The sequence below is a fragment of the Hypanus sabinus genome, chromosome 2 (genome assembly GCF_030144855.1).
Source record: "Hypanus sabinus isolate sHypSab1 chromosome 2, sHypSab1.hap1, whole genome shotgun sequence".
Taxonomy (NCBI): domain Eukaryota; kingdom Metazoa; phylum Chordata; class Chondrichthyes; order Myliobatiformes; family Dasyatidae; genus Hypanus; species Hypanus sabinus.
The window spans coordinates 33,398,985-33,420,468 of record NC_082707.1 but is presented as its reverse complement, the minus strand read 5'-3'; the positions used below and the strand labels follow the sequence as shown (position 1 = coordinate 33,420,468).

At 40.7% G+C, this 21,484-nt stretch overlaps 1 protein-coding gene and 1 long non-coding RNA gene across 11 annotated transcripts in view; one reads left to right on the top strand and one right to left on the bottom strand.

Annotated features, from left to right (window-relative positions):
• The window catches only part of LOC132377614 (uncharacterized), a 51,611-nt gene extending 31,554 nt beyond the window's left edge, over positions 1 to 20,057 (top strand). The window contains exons 4-5 of one of the 4 annotated variants that reach the window (XR_009506702.1): positions 171 to 290; positions 17,208 to 20,057. This is a non-coding gene — a long non-coding RNA (uncharacterized LOC132377614). Of the gene's footprint in view, positions 1 to 170; positions 9,218 to 17,176 lie in introns of those variants that run through there. The other 3 variants (XR_009506701.1, XR_009506700.1, XR_009506699.1) reach the window with 3 other exon arrangements.
• The window catches only part of mecom (MDS1 and EVI1 complex locus), a 768,103-nt gene that overhangs the window by 318,025 nt on the left and 428,594 nt on the right, over positions 1 to 21,484 (bottom strand). The window lies entirely within an intron of this gene.

Here is a 21,484-nt window from a genome sequence, read left to right as displayed (position 1 = left end):
TCCCCTCATTCTTCAACAATCCAGGGAATAAACTCCTAACCTATTCATCCTTTCCTCATAACTCAGGTCCTCAAGTCCCTTGTAAAATTCCTCACAGTACTTTTTCAAAGAACTGCTGTGATTCTTCACTACCAGAAGAACTCAATGCTTTCTATGCTTGCTTTGGACAGGAGAACACAACTACAGCTGTGTTCCTGCTGCACCTGATGACCCTGTGATCTCTGTCTCAGAGGCTGTTGTTAGACGCTCTGTAAAGAGAATGAAGTTGGAAAGTCCCAATGGAGTACCTGGTAAGGCTCTGAAAACCTGTGCCAACCAACTAGTGGGATTATTCAAGAATATTTTCAGTCTCTCACTGCTACGGGCGGAAGTTCCCACTTCCTTCAAAAGAGCAACAATTATACTAGTGCCTAAGAGGAATAATGTGAGCTGTCTTAATGACTATCGCCCGGTAGCACTCACATTGAATTGAATTGACTTTATTTCTTACATCCTTCACATACATGAGGAGTAAAAATTTTTACGTTATGTCTCCATCTAAATGTGCCATGTGCAATCATAGTAATTTATAATAAATAGAACAGTCAATGTAATATAGAGTACACTCAAATCAGCATGAATTAATCAGTCTGATGGCCTGGTGGAAGAAGCTGTCCCGGATCCTGTTGGTCCTGGCTTTTATGCTGTGGTACCGCTTCCCAGATGGTAGCAGCTGGAATAGATTGTGGCTGGGATGACTTGTGTCCCCAATGATCCTATGGGCTCTTTTTACACACCTGTCCTTGTAAATGTCCTGAATCATGGGAAGTTTACAACTAAAGATGCACTGTCTGCACCACTCTCTGCAGAGTCCTGTGATTAAGGGAGGTACAGTTCCCATACCGAGCAGTGATGCAGCCAGTCAGGATGCTCTCAATTGTACCCCTGTAGGAAGTTCTTAGGATTGGGGGCCCATACCAAACTTCCTCAACTGTCTGAGGTGAAAGAGGTGCTGTTGTGCCTTTTTCACCACACAGCTGGTGTGTACAGACCACGTGAGGTCACATCAACAGTGATGAAATGCTTTGACAGGTTGGTCATGACCAGAATGAACTGCTGCCTCAGCAAAGACCTGGACCATTGCAATTTGCCTATCACCACAATAGGTCAATGGCAGATATAATCTCAATGGCTCTCCACACGGCTTTAGACCATCTGGAACACACAAGCACCTACGTCAGGATGCTGTTCATCGACTATAGTTCAGCATTTAATACCATTATTCTCACAATCCTGATTGAAAAGTTGCAGAACCTGGGCCTCTGTATCTCCCTCTGCAATTGGATCCTTGACTTCCTATCCGGAAGACCACGATCTGTGTGGATTGCATGATAACATTTCCTCCTCACTGACTATCAACACTGGTGCACCTCGGGGGTGTGTGCTTAGCCCACTGCTCTACTCTCTATATACACGTGATTGTCTGGCCAGGCACAGATCAAATACCATCGATAAATTTGATGATGATACAACCACTGTTGATAGAATCTCAGGTGGCAACGAAAGGGCGTACAGGAGTGTGGAATGCCGACTAGTGGAGTGGTGCCACAGCAACAACCTGGCACTCAACGTCAGTGAAACAAAAGAGCTGATTGTGGACTTCAGGAAGGGTAAGATGAAGGAACACATACCAATCCTCACAGAGGGATCAGAAGTGGAGAGAGAGAGCAGTTTCAAGTTCCTGGGTGTCAAGATCTCTGAGGATCTAACCTGGTTCCAACATATTGATGTAGTTATAAAGAAGGCAAAACAGCAGTGATACTTCATTGGGAGTTTTAAGATATTTGTCATGTCAATAAACACATTCAAAAACTTCTATAGATGTACCGTGGAGAGCATTCTGACAGACTGCATCACTGTCTGGTATGGGGGGGGGGTGGGTGGGGGCTATTGCACAAGATCAAAAAAAGCTGCAGAGGGTTGTAACTCTAGTCAGCTCCATCTTGAGTACTAGCCCACAAAGTACCCAGGACATCTTCAGGGAGTGGTGTCTCAGAAAGGCAGCGTCCATTATTAAGGACCTCCAGCACCCAGGGCGTGCCCTTTTCTCACTGTTACCATCAGGTAGGAGGTACAGAAGCCTGAAGGCACATACTCAGCGATTCAGGAACAGCTTCTTCCCCTCTGCCATCTGATTCCTAAATGCACATTGAACTCTTGGACACTACCTCACTTTTTTTCATACAGTATTTCTGTTTTTCCCACTTTTTAAAATCTATTCAATATATGTACTGTATACTGTAATTTATTTATTTGTTGTTTGTTTTATTTATTATTTTTTTCTCTTCCATATTATGTATTAAATTGAACTACTGCTACTAAGTTAACAAATTTCACGTCACATGCCGGTGATAATAAACTTGATTTTGATTTTGAACTTATTGATATCTTTCCTGTAGGGAGGTGACAAGAACTGCACACTCAATACCTCAGATCTGCCAATGTCTGAAACAACTTGAACATCCCAACTTTTGTACTCAATACTTTGATTTATGAAGGCCAAAAAGGCAGTGCCACTCTCAAAAAGGCTTTCAACCAAGAATGAATCTACTCTTTCTGCCAGTATTACAGTTGTCTTGCTACTTGTTTTATTATTGTCAACGTGGAGTAACTATTCAGAGTGATGGAAGCGAATTCAGTCCACAGTCTTTTGATTGAGGGTAAAGAGTTTGTAAATATATTAAATTGCAGATAAACATTAACACACCTCACAAGCGGTACAATTTTTCCTTGGTTGTAGGTAATTATGGGGACTCCAAAAAGTTAAGTGGGGTTATTCACAATAAGAGTTCCCTGCCAAAATTAGGATGAAGTTCCCAATCTAAAACGAAAAGATGCTGAAGTAGCATTTGTTGTGTGTGGACAGTGAGACGCCATTGCTCATATGAACACACAGGGCTCCTTAACCGTCATGAACTGTTTGTGCGAAGTTCAAGGTGATCCAGTGCCTTTTTCAGTCAATCATACTGATGACTTTTCTGGACTTTTTTCTTTTACTTTGTATTGACACCAGATGAAAATGCTGTGCATATTTGACAATCCTTGTTGTTCGAACTTTTGACAATTTACTTGGCCAGTACTGAAGCTCCACAGGTAAGCATGCCCATATACAACATGTCCTTGATGCATCAATCTACTCTGCAAAGAGAGGACAGGGTGGATCAAGCTGGTTTAAATATAGCTAAGGGGTTTCCTCGTGTTGTTCTGACTTTAGTATTTTAGATGATGTAATATGGACCGAGATCTGTGGCACAGGATACCAAAAAGTGGAACTTGTGCTAGAATTGGAGCATATTATTTTCCCTGTATCATATTAAAGTGTTTATAGAATTGTCAATCATATAGTAAATATAATAATAGAACACTGAATGTACAGTCTCCCCATGCTCACAACATTAGGCACTACCTCCTCAGTTACTGCTTAAAATTCTCAGTATGATACTTACTCTGGAGGAACTCAGCAGACTGGGCAATATCTATGGATAAGAGCAGACATTTGATATTTCAGGCTGAGAACATTCATGACTCCTTCCATAGATGCAGCCTAGTTCCTCCTGCATTTTGTGTCAGTTGTTTTAGATTTCCAGCATCTGCAGATTTTACTGTTTGTGACACTTAATCTGTCTCAGGTGATATTCCTGACTGAAATAGCAGTCTTTTCATGCAGAAAACTATTCAATGATCTGGAAATATCAACTTCTGCCATACAACAGACCCACATCCAACTGCACTGTAAAACGTGGACCTACATTCACAAGTAAGGTGAAACTTTCAAAGGAGTTCTCCTTGTGTCAAAAGGCTTGTCATGCACTATATAACGTTGTTCTGTCAGATAGATGCCTTATATCATTGCCTGGGGAGGTTAAAACGTTTGTCAGGCAAGTGATGAATGAGTTTTGCATCATGTTACGATGAACCAAAACCACTAATTTGCACAAAGTGCACAGATCAAGGGCTCTTCAATAAAGAAGTCATTAAGATAGTCTGCAGATCTCCATTTACCAAAGTGGGAACAGAATGGGAACAGAATGAACCAGTATTACTGACAGCAACCTGACAGAATGTATCAGGAAGAACGCCGTTCTGTAGAGTGCCAGACTTACTTTCCATAATTCTGACATACCTATCTGGCAAGCAGATTTGAGAAAGAACAGTTATACTGTAAATGTCATTGTTAATTACAGGACGTGATCATGAAAATTTTTCCTCAATTACATTCTCAGCTTTTAAAATGATTTATAGCCCGTAGGTGATAACTATTTTTTCTTTAACCATCGAATTAAAAACAATAATTGTTCAAAAAGGGAGAGTTGTAATTCAAGATCCTTAATAATGAAAGATAGCATTTCACACATTTGTTTTTTTTGTGTGGGTGCCCTATTGATTTCACAAATTCCACTGAACATTTAAGGATAAACCAGAATTGGCATTCTAAAGCACAAATGTCGTAGCATGATGTTGGTCCAACCTATTTGTCTTTATTTTCTGCAGTTTTAGGATGGTGTTTGTCTGTACTGGTGGCAGCTAATGGCTGTAATTGGCATTTGTGTTGGTCTAGGTCTCCAGGCGATTTCACAGCACACAATTAGCTTTTACCATGGTTCTATTAAAGGCAACTTTCATCTTTCAAATATTGATTGATCCATGGTGCACTTCTAACAGCTACTATTTTGAGTTGACAGAGGTATATTTATTTCCCAGCTTAGCTGATTTTTGGACAGGCAGCTCAGCTTGCCAACAATCAGTCTTGATGTTCCAAGAATTAAGGATCATTCTCAAAGAAAAAGCTTTATGTGATCCATGCTTTGTGCAATCCAGGAAATATAAAACAGTGTTTTAATTCCTTTTTGCCTGATTATGAAAACACTTCAGATGAGACTAAGGCGATTTATAACTGAATCCCCTATTTCAGGGGCTCCTAACCTTGGTTAATGGTAGGTATCCATGTCATAAAACTAGGATTGGTAACCCCAGTTCTATTCAGTTAAAAAATGATTCCATTCACTCTCCAATTGGTTGAGGGGTGATGATGGTAAGGACCTGTTATGTGGCCAACAGTGATTTACAGGGATAGATTTATCAGAGACTGGCTGTCATGTGATAATAGTTCTTGGGAAAAACCAGAATTCCTGACATTTTGTATTATGGGTTTAAGCTTTTGCTCCAGTCAGAAATCCAAGGGCAATGGTCATGGTACAGAACTTGCCAAAAATCTGATTCTCTCTGCAAAAGATTGAATGCATCAGTATTTATAATGATTTGTGCAAACTCTTTGAGATTGCAATTTGAATATGGGGGGAGGGGCACAGGGGAGGCCACAGAGCTGCAACAACCAAGCATCCCACTGATGCTTGGACTTCAGTCTTTGAGAGTCCAGTTTCCAGTGCTGTAACTACTGGGCAGACTTGAAAGCTAAATAAATAATGACGTGTGCAGCATTTGGCAGAGCGCGGAAGAAACCACAGAGCAACATTTTTGCTTCTGTGAGTTCAATTTGGCCAAATCCCAGTTGCAATTAAACACCAAGTTCACAAGAACTATGTGTGAGAACAATGTACTTTAAATGGGAGGAAAGAAAGATTGTGTATGGTTTGCTTTGTCTTTAAGAGGAATTATAAACCTGTGACCAGTTCATAGGCGATTTGATCAAGTGCAGACCATTTACACATCTGTTAATGATCACCTTCATCTAATGCAGGTGGTTATATTTAAATGTATGGAACATTGAACTTGTATGTAACAAGGTACAATAGAAGGTTCTGATTAAAATTAGCTCATCTAGATTTTTTATTTATTAATCTTTTACCTAATACATTTCATAATTTCAAAACATACATTATCTGTGCTGTAGAATTCATAAATGATTACAAATATTTTGAATAGATTCATAAAGTAATACAACATAGATAGAGGCCCTTTGGCCCAACAAGTCCATGCTGAACATGTTGCCCACCTAACCAATCCCAGATTCCTGTCTGGCCCATATCTTTCTCAGCTCCACCCCTCCATGTACCTATTTAAGTGCTTCTTAAATGATACTGTTATATTTGCCTGTATTACTGCTTCTGCCAGCTTGTTCCATATACTCACCACCTTCTGTGTGAAAAAGTTGGCCCTCAGGTCCCTTTAAAATTTTTCCCATTTCCCCTCATGCTATATCTATATGCCCTCTAGTTCTGGACTCCCCTCTCCTGCGAAAAAGACCTGCCATCCACCTTATCTATAATTCCATAATTATAAACACTTCTGTAAAACTACCACTCATTCTCCAACATCCCAAAGAATAAAGATTTAGCTTGGCCAACCTCTCCACATAATCTATATCTCCAAGTGTGACTGCACCAATGGCTTACACAACTGCAATGCTCAATTCATCGCAACTCGTATATTCAGTACCTTGAGTGAAGGCCGGTATGTTAAACACCCTTTTCATCATCTTACAATGCTGCTTTCAGTGGACCCAAGGTCCTTCTGCCACTTGTATCCTCGGTGCCTCTGTTCCATTACACTCCTTAGTGCCCTACCATTCATAGTACAAATGCTAAACAGGTTTGACTTTGCAAAATGTATCACCTCACACTAGGCTGCATTGAAATCTACTTGCCACCTCTTAGCCCACTTCCCCAACTGATGAAGTAATCGACGATAACCATCTTCACTATCAACAACAGCCCTAACTTCATGTCACCTGCAATCTTGCAATCAAACCTTGTGCATTTTCATCCAAATAATTTATAGAACTTACAAATAACAATGATTCCAACACTGAACCTGGTGCACACTGGCCTTCATGTTGAGAAACCACCACACTCTGCTTCATATTTCCAAACTAATTTGAATCCATTCTTCCTAGATTTATGGGACCTAAACTTCCAGACCAGACTATCATACAGGATCTTGCCAAAGGCTTTGCTGAAGTCCAAATAGACAACATCATCTGCCCTACCCTCATTGACTTTTTAAATTAACTCTTCAAAAAAGTCTAAAAGATTTGACAAACATGACTTCCCCCAGACAAAACCATGCCAACTTCCTCCTGATTAGACTCCTGCCCCTCAGAATTCTCTCCAGTAACTTTCCCATTGCTGATGTTAGGCTGACCGCTCTGTAGTTCCCTGGCTTGTCCTTGCTACCCTTTTTAAATAATAGAACAATATTAGCCACCTTCTAGTCTTCTTGAACTTCATGACTGGCTAACAATAAAGGGAATATCTCTATAAGGATGTCCATAATTTTCTTTCTAACCCTTCATAAAGTCTAAGGATGCACACTGTAAGGCATTGAGGATTTATTTTCCGTAGTGCACTGTAAGGCTGCCAATACCTCCTTCTCAGTAATCTGAAGGTCCTCTGAAATATCTCCAGTTGTTTTCTTTGTAACTTGAGCAGCCATGAGTTTCCCCCTCAGAAATATGGAGGAAAAATAATCATACCTCCTGTGGCTCAAGACTTAAGTGGCCCTGCTGATCTCTAAGGGGCATAAAGTACACTCTCCCTAGATGCCCTTTTACTCTCAATATAGCTATAGAACCTCCTGGAATTTTCCTTAACCTCATCTGCCAAATTGATTTCATATCCTCTCTTTGACCTCCTGATTTTCCCCTTAAAAATATTCATAGCCTTCTTATAGTCATCAAGGGATTTGCTTGATCCTGACTTCCTGAACCCGGTGCATGCTTTCTTCTTTTTGTTGATAATATTTAAGTTTACTGACAATACCTCTGTTGTAGACTGAATCAAAGGTGTTGATGAATCAGATTTAGGAGGGAGAATGAAAATCTGGCTGAGTGGTTCCACAACAAATTTTCACTCAACATCAGCAAGACCAAGGAGCTGATTATTGACGTCAGGAGGAGGAATCCAGAGGTCCATGAGCCAGTCCTCATCAGGGGATCAGAGTGGGAGAGGGTCAGCAACTTTTAATTCCTTGGTGTTATCACTTCAGGCCGCCTGTCCTGGGTCAGTCATTACAAAGAAAGCACAACAGTGCCCGTATTTCCTGAAAGTTTGCAAAGATTCTTATAGATGTGCAGTGGAGAGTATATTGACTGGTTGCATTACAGCCTGGTATGGAAATACCAGCGCCCTTGAATGGAAAAACCTAGAAAAAGTAGTGGAAATGGCCCTGTCCATCATGGGTAGAGCCCTCCCCACCATTGTGCACATCTACATGGAGTGCTGTTGCAGGAAAACAGCATTGATCATCAGGGACCCCCTCCACCCTGGCCATGCTCTCTTCGCACTGCTGCCAACAGGATGAAAGAAAGGGGGCCTCAGCACTCATACCATCAGTTTCAGGAACAATTGTTACCTCCAACCATCATGCCCTTGAAGAAAAGGGGATAACTTCACTCAACTTCGCTCGCCCCCATCACTGAAATGTTTCCACAATTTATGAACTCATTTTCAAGAACTCATGACCTCATGTTCTCGGTTTTTATTATTATATTTTTTTCTTTCTTATTATCTTTTGTACACTGGTTATCTGACCTGTTGGTGCAGTCTTTCATTGATTCTATTATGGTTATTGGATTTATAGTGTATGCCCACAAGAAAATGAACTTCAGGGTTGAATATGGTGACATATATGTACTTTAATAATAGATTTACACTGAGCTTTGAGCCTCAATAACTCTCATCAGTTAAAGTTCCCTGAACTTTCCAGGTTTAATCTAACAGGAACAGGCTGCTCCTGGACACTTGATATCACACTCATAAAAGCCTTTCACTTGCTAATTATTCCTTTCCCACCAAATAGACTCACCTAATAAACCTCTGCTATATCGTAATTACTTTGCTCCAGTCAGAAGCCAAACCTGTGGACTTGACCTTTCCTTTCCCTCATTATCTTAAGATTAATAGGATTATGATCACTAGAGTTAATAAAGTAAATCAATAAATAAGCAATAAATATCGAGAACATGAGATGAAGAATCCTTGAAAGTGAGTCCATAGGTTGTGGTAATAGTTCAGAGATGTGGTAAGTGTAGGTGGGTGTAGTTATCCCCTGTAGTTCAGTGTCATGTCAAATCTTGGTAAACTCCCAGGGAAGTAGAGACACTGTTCTGCTTACTTTATAATTGCAAATACATGCTGGGCTCAGGACAGGATAACACTGAGGAATTTAAAGTTGCTGACCCACTCCACCTCTGATCCCTGATGAGTATTGGCACATGGACCCCTGGTTTACTCCTCCCAAAGTCAATAATCAGCTCCTTGGTCTTTCTGACATTGAGTGAGAAGTTGCTGTTGCTACTCCACTCAGCCAGATTTTCAGTTTTCCTTCTATACCATCTTTGATTTGGCCTATGACAGTGGTATCATCTGCAAACTTACATATGGCATTGGAGCTGAGTAGGCAGCTAAGCACATAGATTTGTCGTGCAGCTGTGCTATTAGAGATTCTTGAGAAGATGTTTTTGCCAATTCTAATCGACTGGACCAATTCCACAAAACTTAGGTCTTGAAGCTTATTGATTAGTTTTGAGGGGATGATAATATTAAGTGCTGATAAAGAGAAATTGATAAAGAGCATCATGATGTATGCATCTCTGCTGTCAAGACATTCCAGGGTTGAGTGAAGAGCTGATGGGATGGTATATGCTGTGGACTTGTTGCTCTGGTAGGCAAACTGGGACGGATTGAAGACACTTCTCAGGAAGGAGTTGATATGTTTCATCATCAGCTTCTCGAAACACTTCATCACTGTGGGTGCAAGTGCTCCTGGATGATAGTGCTCCCTTCAATTACTTGCCTTGCCTTTTTCCCTAGAAAGTGTTCCAGTAGTGTACCCTACTGAGTAAGGCACTCTATGTATTGACTCAGAAAACTTTCCTAGACATCATTCACAAATTCCACCCATCCAGGCCCTTAACACTTTGTATGGCCCATTCAATACTAGCAAAATTAAAATCTCCCACTAATACAATCCTACTATTCTTACAAATCTGAGCAATTTCCCTGCTCAGCTGCTTCCCAAGTTCACGCTATGGGCCTATAATACAACCCCCACTGGATTTACCCTCCTCTTCTCTTTCTAAATTTTACCCATATGGATGATTCACCCCCCAAACGTCACCTCTAAGAATGGAAGTCGTTGTTATCAAAATGTTACGCCCCTTCCTCACTTACCTGTATTATATCATGCCTGTAGCATTTGTATCATGGAATACTGAGCTACCCTTGTCTTATGGCAATAACATATAATTCCTCAGAGCTAATCCATGCTCTGAGTTTGTCTACTTGACATAAATGCAGTTTAAATGATTATTTGTTTCCCTTGCCTTTACTGTATCTCTAGTTATCCTGAGTACTGGACTTGCTCTCACTGGCTACTGCTTTATCCCACGTGCTTAGAGTCCCCATCACCCCACCAGCCTAGCTTAAACCCTCCCACTACCAAATTTCCCTTAAAGGATATTGATCCCATCTAGTTCAAGTACTATCCATCCCTCTTGTACAGGTTGCTTCTATCCCAGAAAGGATCCCAGTTGTTCAGGAACCTGAATCCCTGCCTCGTGCACCAGCTCCTAAGTCACAAATTCAGATGGCCTGAACTTCTATTTCTGATCTTGCTAGCACATAGCAGTGGGAATAATCTGGAGATCTCTGTCTTCCAAGTCCACAAGGAATACTGCATAAATCTGAAAATTTAGTCCTTTAACTGGTACTGTCAATCAATGATATCATTCCAAATCTATAACCTACTGCAATTGCCTGACCTTGCCCCATGTCTCTGAACACCTATAGTAAATAAAGAAATTATCAATAGGGATTTTGAAATTAACAATCGGCCAAGAATCAATTGCTATTAGTAGAATAGAGTTCAAAATTATAACCATAATGAGCATACATAGCTATTTCCTATTATCCTGAAAGGCATAGCTTCTGATTTGTTAACTATGCCCTTTCATCTTAAACTGCAAGTGGAAGTTGTTTTTGATCATCCACTCAGTCATTTCTTCACATTTTTCAAAGTTGAAAGAAGTTATCTCTATCCTCCGACATTCCAAGAAAGACAACCCTTTTTCATGTAAGGTTAATCTGTGTAATTTTACCCTTCAAATTAAGATGTTATTCTGATACATCTGTGCCTTCTTGAACTCATATTTCCTGAGACGATGTATTTGGAACTGCTTACTTTAGGTGTGGTATAACCACAATTTTGTTTGTAAATTCTGTTTGCTTGTTCTTCAGTCCATAGACAGACATTCCATTAGACTTTCTTATTATTTTTTTGTGGCGCCAACAATATTTTAATATGCATGGGCTTTCCAAGTTTCTTTGTTGCTTCAAGGATTTCACCATTTAAAAACAAATATTCCATTATACATAAATATTGTATACAAATGTATAAATAGATAAAAATCTCATACCCTGGTGAAATAGGGACATGTCTATCCTAACATGAGAAGTAAGCTCAAGGAGACTGGGCAGATGAGATCTACAGTGAGATCTCATGGCCAGGAAGGCAGTCCATGGATAACAATGGAAATGACAAGGCACAAAAGCCGTCATAGTTATCCACTGCAACCAAGGAAGATCCTAGTTTCTGACGCTTGTTTGTACTGCTGGACCCAGACTTCTGAAGTCAAGAGATTAGAACTGCCCCAGTGCAAATGCTTTGTCACTTTAAAAACTCTCCCGCACAGATACCTGGTCAACATTGGACATGACAGACAATCACGATACATAAAGTATATTCTATAGATGATTGTTGTTAGAAAATATAATGGAAAAGAAAGTAGATAGAATGCATCACATAAAGAGAAAAGAGTATAATATATCATTTGAATGTGTTCCCTAAAGAATTATAGATACTTCAATTTTGTGAGGAAGGGTAGAACACTTATAGACTGAGAGATCACTAGCTTATGTAAAGTTTAAGTAATGCATCAATATTTACCATCCAAATTTTATCACTTATCCTTAAAATACTACTAATAATAACAATAATAATAACAAATACTTCATGGGATCCCCAGTGGGAAATTCTTTTGTTACAACAGCAACATTTAAAAACACACTTAGTAGTGTGCAAACTTAATGAATAATGAAGTACAGAATAAGAATATACACAATAATAACTTACCAATGTGCAATAATGTGTAATAATATTTTACGAAATAATAAAACAGAGACTATTGTACTATGATATGTGTTCTCCTGTCGCATAGAGATGAACTGTTGTATAAGCTTATTGCATTTAGTCGGACAGATTTTCTGTAACGATCCTTGTGACAGTGGAGCTGAATGAGTCAGTTCAAACAGGTGCTTATTTAGCAGATTGTCCCTAATGGATAACAGTTTGCTTAGTGACCACCTCTCCACCACCAACTCAAAAGAGTTCAGGTTGCATCCAAGGACAGATCCAGTCTTTTTGAAGAGTCTTTTTGCATCACCAGCACTGATGCTGCTCCTCTAACATGAAGTTGCAAAGACTGCACTCGCTACAACAGACTGGTAAAAGATCTCCAGCACCCTGCTGCATATGTTGAAGGATTTCAGCTTCCTTAGAAAATAGAATCTGCTCATCCCCTGTTTGTAAACAGCCTTGGTGTTGGTTTTCCAGTCAAGACTGTTGTTGATGTGAACACCCAAGTGTTTGCACTCCTCCACCACCACAACTTCTTCTCCCAGAATGAATGCAGGACTCATCATAGTCCTCTTCCTCTTAAAATCAGCACCTCCCTGGTTTTGGCCACTTCCAGGAGCAGATGATTCCTCTCACACCACTCCACAAACTTGTCCCCCAGTCCTCTGTACTCCGAGCCCTGCCCATCTCTGATACCCCCAACGACCGCAGAGTCATCAGAGAACTTCTGCAAGTGACAAGACTCAGAGTTGTACTGAAAATCTGAGGTGTACAGTGTGAACCGAAATGGAGACAGGACAGTCCCTTGTGGTGCTCCAGTACCACTCACCACTATCTCAGACAGAGAACTACTCAGCTGTACAAACTGGGGTCTATCTGCAAGGTAGTCAGTAGTCTAGGAGACAGTGGATTTGTCTACATCCATTCTTTGCATCTTGTTGCTCAGAAGAAATGTCTGGATAGCAATGCATCTAAATTGTTACTAGATTTGCAAGTTACCGAAAACCTATCAACATAAATTATATAGGCATCATATGTCCAAAAATGAAATGACATGACCTTTTTCACTTTTATAGGATTCTGAACTATTAGACATTGTATTTGTTAGAAACCTTATCAGACCTTGACACTTGTACTAACAATAATTTTCATTTGCTTGAATATCTGAGATACAGAGTATAAATAGATTGACGGATTGCTTATGAGACTTAAAACTAAATATTATAATACAGAATATATAATAAGCATATATATAGCTAATGAGAATATATAGCTGAGATTTTCTATTATCATACAGATAGACAATTAAAATCAGAATATGCATTTCACCAATGCTGATAGAAACAGCAGTACTGCAGCCTAAATTGTATTTCTGGCTATCAAGTCCAACATGCTGGGGTATCAACCAGTTTTATTAGAGAGAAAAAACAACTCTCGGACAGCTTCCAGTGTACAGTTTTCAGGGCTATATGGAATGTCTCTTTGGATGGCCAGAAGTCCTGAATTAATAGCTTTTTGTTATTATAGGATAAATGGGAGCGGGAAACTGGGTTGAAATGAAAAAAAAACGTTGGTGCAAATCAGAATTAATACCATGTCTCAGCTACTTAAAAGGGAAAATTTTCATATTTTACCCCTATCATTAACATCTCTTCTTGGCTATATTTTCACATTTTCATATCCACATGCAGTGCAAAATGAGGTAGGTGACAGCAGGGACGCTAGTTTCATACCTTTACTGTCTTTAAGCTACTGCTAGACTGAAATCTTCAGTAAAAAAAAACTTTTCATTAATTTGTACATCAAAAAACTTTTAGAAGAAATGATGGAGATAGACTAATTGAGGCCTAATTTGTCTCAATTGTAACAATCCTGTTAATATACTTTAAAAAAAATGAAAGAACACTACATCATTGCAGCCAGCCAGAAAAGGCTCCCTTTATTCACACTGTTTGCCTCCTGCTGGTCAGCCAATCTTCTATCCAGTAATATATTTCCTGTAATATCATGGGCTCTTATCTTGTTAAATCCTTCATGTGCGAAATCTTGTCAAATGCCTTCTGAAGATCCGAACAAACAACATCCACTGACTCTCCTTTGTGTCTGCTGCCTGTTATTTCCTCAAAGAATTCCAACAGGCAATTTTTGTTAAGGAAACCATGCTAACTTTGGCCTACTTCATCATGTGCCTCCGAGTGCCATGAAACCTCAAACTTAATAATGGACACCAAAACCTTCACAACTACTCAAGTCAGGCTAACTGGCATATTCTTCTTAAAGAGTGGAGTGACCTGTGCAATATTCCTGTCCTCCAGAACCATTCCAGGATCTAGTGATTCGTGAAAGATCATTAGTAATGCCTCCACAATCATTAGATTGTGAATTCAGAACAATAGGGTGTGGTCCATCAGGTGCAGGTTACTTATCTACCTTCAGTTTCCCAAGCACCTTCTCCTTAGTTATAGCAACTGTCTCTAACACTCTTGAATTTACTGTCTTCCACAGTGAAGACTGACACAAAATACTAAAGTTCATCTGCTAGTTCTTTCTCCCTCATTACTACTTATCCAGTTTCATTTTCCAGCAGTCTGATATCCACTTTTGCTTCTTTATGTACTTGAAAAAAAAGTTAGTATTTTCTTTTATATTATTGGCTAGCTTACTTTCAAATTTCATCTTTGCTCTCCTTATGGCCATTTTAGTTGCTCTCTGTTGGTTTTTAAGAGTTTCTAAATCCTCTAATTATTTACCACTACTTTTTGTCTCTCTTTTGCTTTTATGCTGTCTTTGACATGCCTTGTCAGCCACAGTTATGCCATCCTCCTTCTAGAATACTTATTCATCTTTGGGACGTATCTATCCTGCACCTATCTCTACCCAGGACATCTTTAGGGAGCGGTGTCTTAGAAAGGCAGCATCCATTATTAAGGACCTCCTGCACCCAGGGCATGCCCTTTTCTCACTGTTACCATCAGGTAGGAGGTGCACACTCAGCAATTCAAGAGCAGCCTCTTCCCCTCTGACATCCAATTCCTAAATGGACATTGAAGCTTTGGACACTGCCTCACTTTTTACTAATATACAGTATTTCTGTTTTTGACTTTTTAAAAAATCTATTCAACATATGTAATTGATTTACTTGTCTATTTTATTATTATGTTTTATTTATTATTATTATTTTTGTCTCTTTGCTAGATTATGTATTGCATTGAACTGCTGCTGCTAAGCTAACACATTTCACGCCACATGCTGGTGATAGTAAACCTGATTCTGATTCTACCACACTCCTCTTCCCTTCCCCACCTTTCTAAGCCACATACCTGACCTAGAGCCAGAGAACTGACTGCTGTGGCTTTCTCTGCTAGGCCATCCACCCAGCCCCTAACAGTATCCAAAGTGATATACCTGTTGTTGAGGTATACACTGCACTGGCTGCTTATCCCCTTTCCTGAGCCCTCCTAACAGTCACCGAGTTACCTGTGTTTTGCACCTTGAGTGTAACTGCCTTCCTGTATGTCCTGTCAATCAACCCCTCTGCCTCCTGAATGATCCGGAGTTCATTTCCAGTTCTAGTTCCTTAACATGGTCTGCAAGAAGCCACAGCTTGCAGATTTGATTGACAAGAATGCTGGAGATCTCCCTGCCTTCCTACATCCTGCAGGAGGAGCATTCCACTATACTGCCTGGCATCCCCACTGCTCTAAGTGTGCAGAAAGAAAGAAAGAAAATTTAACCCAAAAAAAAATCCAGCTACAGCCTTTGCCTTTTCTTGCCGAAGCCTCTATGAGTCAAAGCCTGAGCTGACTCATTCCCACAATGGTTGTTCCTCCAAAGGCCACGCCGCTTCAATGTAACTTCTTTTTATTGGCCCTTGCCAAGTGCCTAATTATGCACAATTCAACTTCTCCTTGGGAACTGGGGTTCGCACCATGTCTCCATGTCCCCACTTGCTTCTTTTGAACTCTCTCCCTTGCTACACAATCAAACATCTCCTCGAAAACTGTGGCGCACAGCATGTCCCGACTGCCTCGCTGACTCATCCACCTGCACAGAGGCAGGGGTGTAAATATCCTTCCTTTGTTTTCCCGTTGGTAGAATTACCAACATTGCTTAGTCAGGATAATGGACCAGATGTGGACAGGATGAATTATGGGTGTGACCTGCTGTAGGCAATAATGTCATTTCTGATGACAAACTTGTAGAAAAATATATTTTTTTAAAAAGCCACAGAAAGAAAAGTAAACAAGCATACTTTGAAAGGAAAAAGCAAAGATGTGTAATATTTTCTTTTAATGTTGGGTGTTTTGGATAATAAACTACACACATTAGGGAATTTGTCATACTCACCCTATTCATGGTGAGTGGGTCTACCAAGAATTAAGTATCAGAGCAAAGGAGGCTTTAAACTTACAGGTTCTCCATGGGCAAAGTACTGAGGTTAAGAAAAGGGTGAAACATGACTGATGCATTTATTGGCATTGATGTATGTCAATGTGCGAGGTCATAATCATGATCTTCCATTAAGGCTTCTGGGTGGAGTTGAATTATATTGGAACACTTTGAACTTTGGAATACATGATACTGGTTTTATGGGATCTGCTAATCTTTATAACGGAAGCTAAAACCTCATATGACACCATTCTTGTTGGCCTAATACTGCAGTCTCGGGTTTCTCAGAAGAGAGCGGACTTTTTGAACTGAATTTACTTACAGATGTCCTGACCAGGGAAATTTCAAATTATGTCCAGCACAAATTGAGTTAGTGATTCTTTACAGTACTTTAAAAAGCCATTAAACTTCATGACAGCCCAGTCCACAAAGCTGGTCATACACTCTACACAAAAAGACACAGCTCCCACAACAAATTAGTCACCAATTAAATGATGAAATTACTCCATATTGAGTTTAAAAGTTATTTTTTGTTGTATTCTTCTAAACTTGTGGATTAGGCACTCTGTTTACTTTTTGTGATAAACTCCATTTCAGCTATTCTATGCATAATTTGAAAGGGAGAATAATATTAAACCTGTTTGAATCTCCACAGTATTTGTTGACTTTGTGATCTCTGTTTCGAGGCCAATGTCAGAACATCCTTCAAGAGGGCAAACCCTTGCAAGACATCAGGCCCTGATTGTGTACCTGGTAGGGCACTGTAAACCTGTGCCAACCAACTGTCAGGAGAGTTCAAGGACATCTTCAATCTCTCATTGTTGCAATCAGAGGTTCCCACCTGCTTCCAAAGGGCGACAATCTACCTCAACGATCCAATTGCACTCATATCTATTGTGATGAAGTGCTTTGAGAGGTTGGTCATGGCCAGAATCAGCTCCTGCCTAAACAAGGAATTGGACTCACTGCAGTTTGCCAATTGCCGCAACAGGTCTACAGTGGATTCAATCTCACTGGCTCCCCACTCAGCCTTGGATCACCTGGACATCAACAACAGCTCCAACAGGCTGCTGTTTCATGATTACAGGTCAGTGTTCGAAACCATCCTACCTTCAGTACTAATCAGCAAGCTCCAAAACCTGGGCCTCTGACCTTGCTCTGCAACTGGATCCTTGGCTTCCTCATCAGGAGACTACCATCAGTGCAGATCAGAATTACACCTCCTCCTTGCTGACAATCAACACCTCGACGATGCATGCTGAGCCCACTCTTCTAATCTCTCTCCACCCTGAGCTGCGTGGATAGGCACAGCCCAAATGCCATCTATAAATCTGCCAATGGCTGAACTATTGTTGGCAGAACTTCAGATGGTATTGCAGAGGCACACAGGACCGAGATAGATCAGCTGGTTTCATGGCATCACAACAACCTTGAACTCAACATCAGCCAGTTCAAGGAATTGATTGTGGACTTTAGGAAAGGAAAGCTTAGGGAAGCCATACCAGTCCTCATCGAGGGATCGGCAGTGGAAGTAGTGAGCAGTTTCAAGTTCCTGGGCATCAACATCTCCAAGGACGTATCCTGGGTCCAACATATTGATATAATTAAGAAGTAGGCACAACAGTGGTTATATTTCATTAAGAGTTTGAGGGGACTAGATAAGTCACCAAAGACTATATAGTGAATTTTTAGAGATGAACCGTGGAGAGCATTCTAACTGGTTGTATCACAATCTGGTATGGAGGGACCACGGCACAGGATTGGAACAAGTTGCAGAAAGTTGCAAGCTCTGCTAGCCCCATCATAGGCACCGGCCTCCCCAGCTTTGGGCACATCTTCAAAAGGAAATTCCCCAAAAAGGTTGTATCCATCATCAAGGACCTCCATAACCCAGGACGTGCCCTCTTGTCGTTGTCAACATCAAAGGAGGAGGTACATGAGCCTGAAGACACACACTTAATGTTTTGGGAACAGATTCTTCCCCTCCAACATCAGATTTCTGAATGGACAATGAACCTATGCATACTACCTCACTTTTTTCTTGTTTTTGCTCTTTTTGCACTATATAATATTATGTAATTTATAACTATGTAATTTGTAATTTTTATTGTGTGATTTGTATTGACTAATGTGCACAAAAATCTTGTGCTGTGCAATTTTTTGCCCAGTGACAACAACATGTGTGCACTGAATTTTACATATAAAGGTATTCATTTTAACAGCTAGCAAAACAATATCAGTAAGAACTTTGATCTCTTCTGGGTTTGATCTTTTTCGCTTTTGTTCATCTGCACTCTCACAAAACATACAGAGCAGACTATAGCCAATAATGAAGGATTTTCTCCCCAGAACTTTTGCTTGTTAAATGACACATCAAAAAATCAAGTTCTCAAACAAAGAAGAGTTTCCTTTTCTTCCCACTTGCAAATTCTTCAGCAGCTGTTGCATCGTGATAATGCACACAGGTGAAACCAATTTCTGTAGTGTACATAAATGTAGCTATACGTTCCTGACCTCATGAGCTTTCAGTGTAGCAGTTTATACTGTTTCATTAAGCCATTCCGCTTTAGATGAACTAGCAGTTCTCTTGCACTTCACAGCCTTTGCTTCTTCGGAATTTGACATTAATAATTTCTTCTATTAAATTAGTAGAAATAAGCCAGTTCTAAAACTGGCAGACAAGTCATAGCACACTCCACATTGTCAACACTGTCTGCATCAGAAACCAGAAAAGGAAATGAGATTGGGTACGATTGTGGAATATACTTAAGAAGCCAATGAGGTAGAGGTGACAACCTTTTGTGTGAGGTTTAAGTTCTTATGTGCGCTCGTGACAAAAGATGTGTGCGCGCATACCTGCACACACCTTAAAGGGAACATTGGGGCCGAGGCCATTGTTCTGTTCTCTCTACACACATGGCTGTGTGGCTAAGCATAGCTCAGTAGTGCCATCTATTATTTCACAGATGACACTACTGTTGTTGTTCATTTCTTATAAGGTGACAAGAAGGCATAGAGGAGTGAGATAGATGGTTGAATGTTCTCAAAGCACCAACCTCACACTCAGTATCAGCAAGTCTAAGGAATTAATTGCAGGCTTTAGGAATGGAGGTCAGAAGGCCATGCACCAATCTTCACTGAAGGGTCAGTGTGGTATGAAAGCACGGTCTGGTATGGAGGCTCCAATGAACAGGATTGGAAGAGAATGTGGAGGAGATAGGTAGACTCAGCCCGCTGCATCGTGGGCAAAACCCTCTACGTCATGGAAGGCGCTTTCAAGACAGAATGCATCAAGAAGGCAGCATCCGTCATGAAGGGCCCTCACCAGGAGCCATACATTTTTCTCATCATCACCATCAGTGGCTAGGCATAAGAGTGGGTGATGCACATACGATTCAGAAACAGCTTTCTCCCATCTCCACTGGTTTTCTGAATGATCCATCAACCCATGAATACTATCTCTTCAAAGGCAACACAAGCGAATCTGCAGATGCTGGAAATAAATAAAAAAAACACAAAATGCTGGCAGAACTCAGCAGGCCAGACAGCATCTATGGGAGGAGGTAGTGACGACGTTTCGGGCTGAAACCCTTCATCAGGAGTGAAGTAACATGGGATGGTCGAGGGGGGATAAGAAGTGGGGGGAGGGATGAAGTAGAGAGCTGAGAAGTGATAGGCTGGAGGGAAATGGGCTAGGGGGAAGTGGAGAATTATGGGAAATAAAAGAGAAAGAAAGGTAGGGCTGGGGGGAGATTATAGTGAGGGGGGAAAAAGAGAAAGAGAACCAGACTAAAATAATAGATAGGGATGGTGGTAAGGGGGGGGGGCAGGGGTATCAACGGAGGTCTGTGAGTTGAATGTGGCCTGTGGCCACACACTTCAATTCCATAGACCACTCCCACTCTGACATGTCTGTCCATGGCCTCCTCTACCGTCAAGATGAGGCCACACGCAGGTCGATGGAGCAATACCTTATCTCCCGCCTAGGTAGCCTCCTACTTACCGGCATGAACATTCAACTCACAGACCTCCATTGATACCCCCATCCCTATCTATTATTTTAGTCTGGTTCTCTTTCTCTCTCTTTCCCCCCTCACTATAATCTCCCCCCAGCCCTACCTTTCTTTCTCTTTTATTTCCCATAATTCTCCACTTCCCCTAGCCCATTTCCCTCCAGCCTATCACTTCTCAGCTCTCTACTTTATCCCTCCCCCCACTTCTTATCCCCCCTCGACCATCCCATGTTACTTCACTCCTGATGAAGGGTTTCGGCCTGAAACGTCGTCACTACCTCCTCCCATAGATGCTGTCTGGCCTGCTGAGTTCTGCCAGCATTTTGTGTTTTTTAAAAAATTTTTAAATACTACCTCTTCCTTGCTTTAGTTCCTTTGTTTTTGCACTTTTGTTTGTAATTTAAGGCAATGTTATGTCTTTGAGCTGTACTGCTTCTGACAAATCACAAATTTTATGTCATATGTCCATGATAATAAATCTGATTCTGATATTACTGGTCAGATATCACCAGGTGTACAGGAGTGAGATAGGCCAACTGCTGGAGTGGTGTCGCAGCAACAAATCCTAACATTCAACGTCAGTAAGACGAAAGAGCTGATTGTGGACTTCAGGAAGGGTAAAACGAAGGAACACATACCGATCCTCATAGAGGGATCAGAAGTGGAGAGAGTGAGCAATTTCAAGTTCCTGGGTGTCAAGATCTCTGAGGATCTAACCTGGTCCCAGCATATTGATGCAGTTATAAACAAGTCAAGACAGTGACTTTACTTCATTAGGAGTTTGAAGAGATTTGGTATGTCAACAAATACACTCAAAAATTTAATAGATGTACTGTGGAGAGCATTCTGACAGGCTACATCACTGTCTGCTAAGGTGGGGGGTGCTACTGCACAGGACTGAAAGAAGCTGCAAAGGGTTGTAAATTTAGATGGCTCCATCTTGGGTATTA